The sequence below is a fragment of the Solanum stenotomum genome, unplaced genomic scaffold (genome assembly GCF_019186545.1).
Source record: "Solanum stenotomum isolate F172 unplaced genomic scaffold, ASM1918654v1 scaffold28368, whole genome shotgun sequence".
NCBI classification, from domain to species: Eukaryota; Viridiplantae; Streptophyta; class Magnoliopsida; order Solanales; family Solanaceae; genus Solanum; species Solanum stenotomum.
The window spans coordinates 63,161-68,272 of record NW_026029961.1 but is presented as its reverse complement, the minus strand read 5'-3'; positions in this window follow the sequence as shown (position 1 = coordinate 68,272).

The window sequence follows — 5,112 nt, the reverse complement described above, 5'->3', positions numbered from 1 at the left end:
TCATGATGCAGACACAGGTATTCAGGATCATCAACAGGAGCTTCGTTGATACATCCGAGAGTTCTAGTTAGTTATGGTGAGCCTCATTGCTTCCGGAGGATTCCATTTACTTTCAGTTGTTAGGAGGTCGTGGGTATTGTCCAGACTTCCATCATTGTCATTTAGAGGCTTCGTAGATAGACAGTAGAGTTTCAAAAGTCTTCATTTATTTTGTTAAATGTTTTAAAGACTAAAGTTGCCTTTTTATGGCGAGTTGTATATATTTTATTATACAGAGTTTTCTTTGGACTTAAAGTTTGTATTTAAGTTTTATGAACTTTTATTTCAGTTTTTAAGCTTTGTATGCTTGAATCAGTTTTCCGCTTGTAGTCAGCCAGGATGAGGGTTCGCTTGGGGACTAGCAATGGTCTTCAAGTGCCGGCCACGTCCAGGGTGTAGGCTCGGGTCGTGACAGTAGCATTGTTAGCTAAAAATAAAATTGCATTTGTAGATGAATCCTGTAGAAAAGAAAACTATGTAAGAGATTTAGATCATGAATGGGAAAGATGCAACACCTTCGTTCTGTCATGGATTACTAACTCTGTTTCGAAGGAATTGGCTAATGGCCTCATGTTTTCGTCTAATGCTTGCACTGTATGGAGAGATTTAAAGGAGCATTTTGATAAAAGAAATCTAACTAGGATCTATCAATTGCATCGTGAAATATGTACCATGAGTCAGGGCACTCTTACTGTTTCAGAATACTACTCTAGACTTGGAAATCTATGGGATGAACATGTCTCTTTAGTACCATTGCCTGCTTGTGAATGTGACAATTATAGGGAGTATGCTGATCATATGGAGAAACAGAAGATTATACATTTTTTGATGGGACTAAACGAGACATTTGCTCAATCTCGAAGTCATAATCTGATGACTGTTCCTAGCCCTAACTTGAACCAAGCCTACAACATGATAATGCAAGATGAGAGTCAGAGAGTCCAGTTAAACATGATTTCTACTTCAGTGATACCATTGCAACAATTAGATATTAATGAGCCTACTACACTAGCATCTGTCCAACACAACAAATTTAAGAAGACTAATGATCTATACTGTGAGCAATGTCATATGAGAAATCATAACACCAAGTATTGCTATAAGTTGGTAGGATATCCGGCTGATCACAAGTATGGTAAAAGGAGTCCTGAGGATAGAAATGTGGATAGAAATGACAGGAAGCCTCAGTTTGGGGATGAAAGACAGAGATTTCAAGGTGATAGGCAACAAGGGTTTGGTGGAAATAGGAGGCAGCAGACACACAATGCACAATGTGCTGATAATTCTGAGTATGGAAACAGACAACAGCAAAATCAAAACACAGGCCAGCTAGCTAGATTGGAGCATGGCAATGATTCATCCTCATCTATGTTAGTGCCATCCTTTACTCATGATCAGTATAATCATCTCATGAGGATGCTGGAAAATGACTCTTCACCACAAGAAAGTATAGCTAATATGACAGGTATATCCCAGAACACTACTTCATGTTTTACATCAAGGTGTTTTTCTGCAGGTTTAGACACAACTCCTTCGGTGGTTGATACTGATGCTACCAATCACATGGTCTGTAATATAAAATCCTTGCTAAATTTCTCATCTGCACCACCTTTTAACAACCAAGTACACCTTCCAAATTTCCAAACAACAGATGTTAAAAGCATTGACACAATAACACTTTTTGATAATTGTGTATTGAACAATGTGTTACATGTCCCTAAGTTTGAATATAACCTCTTGTCCATCTCCAAGCTTACCAAGGAACTTCATTGTTGTGTTTCTTTTTATCCCTCTTTCTGTACCTTTCAGGACCTGTCAACTGGCAAGGTGATGGGGATTGGTAGGGAAAAAGAGGGCTTATACTTGCTTTCCTCTACTCAACAACATCCACCTGCTAGTGCTCTAGTTAAGCACTACTCTTGTTCATCATCTATTCATGCTGATAAAGCTGATACATCCATCTGGCATCTCAGATTTGGGCATGCACCAATAGCTGTTCTTCAGAAGATTCCCCTACTCAACTCTAACAATTTGCCTGCAACATCTATTTTTTGTCCTGTTTGTCCTCTTTCTAGACAAACTAGATTTCCCTTTCCCACTAGTACTAAGAAGTCTGTTCATCTTTTTGATCTCATTCACATGGATGTTTGGGGTCCCTATAAACAATGTACTTACAATGGTTACAGATATTTCCTTGCTATTGTAGATGATCATTCCAGAATGACCTAGATTTTACTTGTTAAGATTGAAAAGTGATGTAATAATACACATTACTTCATTCCTTAATCTCATTAAGAATCATATTTCAGCATTTGTTTAATTCTTAATGTCATACTCTTTTTACTTCCCTTGGTATTATACATCAAAGTACTTGTGTGCATACACCTCAACAAAATGGCATTGCTGAGAGAAAACATAGGCACCTTCTTGAAATGGCAAGAGCTCTTAGATTTCAGGCTCATATACCCCTCAAATTTTGGGGAGAATGTGTCACTACTGCAACATTTCTCATAAACAGACTGCCCTCCACAGTTCTATATAACAAATCACCTTATGAGGTGTTTCATGGACACCCTCCTAAGCTTGACTATATCAATGTGTTTGGATGTCTATGTTACGCAACCAAACCTCTGTTCACAGATAAGCTATCTTCCAAAGTCATACCCTTTGTGTTCATGGGCTATTCACCCACCCAGAAAGGGTACAAACTTTACAATATCTTCTCAGACACCTTCTTCACCAGCAGAGATGTTTCCTTTAGAGAACATCTCTTCCCTTTTTAGCATCCCAAGTCCACTTTTTTGGCTCTAGACTCCATGTCCACCTCAAATACTTTTCCTCCTACCTCAGCATTCCCACATCCTATGGATGTTCCCTTGTCATCCACTGATCACACCTTGAACATACCTTCTTTTTCTTCACTTCCATCTGTTTCTTCAGTGTCAACTTCTCCTATCACTACCACTGATCCTGTCATTGTTTCATCACCACATCCTGCCAGGAAATCCACCAGAGTTACTAAGCCTCCCATTTGGCACACTGATTACATTACCAAATCATCTACCTCTCATCCAATTTCCAACTGTCTTTCTTATTCTGCAGTCTCACCATCCTTCAAAGCCTACCTCACAGCCTTTTCTGCTTCTATTACTGAGCCATCTTCTTATAATCAAGCTGCTCAAGATAAGCATTGGGTTTATGCTATGGACCAAGAGATTGATGCACTCACTGATAATCACACTTGGGAAGTGGTAGACCTACCTGCAGGTAAAACTCCTATTGGATGTAAATGGGTGTACAAGATAAAATACAAGTCTGATGGATCTATAGAGAGATATAAAGCTAGATTGGTTGCCAAGGGGTTTACTCAGCAAGAAGGGATTGATTACCATGACACATTTTCTCCAGTGGTTAAAATGGTCACTGTAAGGACTGTTGTTTCTACTGCTGCTCAGTCTAACTGGCCTTTATTCAAAATGGATGTTTATAATGCCTTCCTCTAGGGTGATCTTATAGAGGCGGCTTATATGACTTTGCCACCAGGTTTTGGCAGCCAGGGGGAGCACAGGGTATGTAGGCTACTCAAATCCCTGTATGGCTTAAAACAAGCCAGTAGACAGTGGAATTTGAAGCTTACAACAGCTCTGGTTCAGTCTGGTTTTACACAAAGCAGGTTGGATTATTCTTTGTTTACAAAAGAGAATGAAAGAGGAATTGTTATCATACTTGTTTATGTTGATGACCTGTTAATTACTAGTAGTGACTGTAACATCCGGCAATTTGAAATAACTATGAAGAAGCTTGAAATTGGAAATAGTCATTTTTTGGAAAGAATTAAAAATCTGGAAATTTGGTTAAGTATGGGAAAAAGCGAGTTTTTGGTCAACTTTGAACAGTCATAACTCCTAGCTCGGGATGATTTAGGTGTATTTACAGTAATTTTTGGAAAGATCTTGGAACGATCTTTCCAACGCCGCCAAGTTTTCTCGATTCCGAGTTCGTATGAGTGAGTTATGCCCTTTGGAAGTTGGGTTGTTGGCACATGGCAGTTCATCCGAAAATTTTAAGGGTATTTTGGTCTTTTCCCTAACCAATTCTTTTGGTTATTTAAATGGTCCAAGCTGATTTTTAGATCAGTTTTTCCTTTTTAAAAGAGTGAGAGTGAGGGTTAGGGCTTTGAGAGAGAAAAGGAGAAGAAGAGGAGAAGGAGAAGAAGAAGCAAGGTTTGTGGAGATCGTCGTGGATTTCGTCGGGGGTGATCCCTATTGAGGTATGTGAGTTCATAGTGTTGGGTCAGTTCTTTTCCCCACACGCTAAACTCTTTTTTTTTTATTTCCGAGAAAAGATTGGTTGTATTGTTGAATTCTTATGGTTGTTCTTGTTGAAGATTGTGGTTTGGTTGTTGAAGTTTCTTGTTGATTTGGGACATGTTTCCGGTTGTGTTTGTGAGTTGAAATCTATTGTATATTAAGGGTCTTTATGATTCTAAGTGTTTGGGGCTGGAAACTTTGAAGTTGGGAAGGTTTAGAGTTGGAGAAACTAAGGAGAAAAGTCGAGTTTTCTGGGAAAAGGGGTGGCGCGTCGCGCCAGCCAGCGCGCCACAAAGTGAGTTCTGAACTTTCACCCTTGGGGCGCCGCGCCTGCCAGTGCGCTCCATCAGGCCATCTAAACTTCGAGGTCTGGCCTCTCAGAGCACCAAGGACGCCAAGTCTTCCCATTCCTTCCCCACTTTTTCATACATGTTCCTTGGTAATGTACCTATGTTTTATAGTTGTTTTCCACACTTCAAGGTACGTCTAAACGTCAAGAACTCATCCATAAACATGAGATCATTACCCTTGAATCCATAATCCAATTCAAGGCGAGTTAGGATCAAAGTCAAGTGAAGTTAGAAGTCAAGTGAAGTTAGAGCCAAGCTTAGAAGTTAAGCAAGTCAAGCAAGTCTTTAAAGTTTTTCAAGAGTCTTTATTGAACGTTTTAACTTCATTTTAAGGCTCAAGTTCCAAGTTAAGTATAGAGTTCCAAGTTAAGTAAAGAGTTTCAAGTTAAGTAAAGAGTATAGAGTTTCAAGTT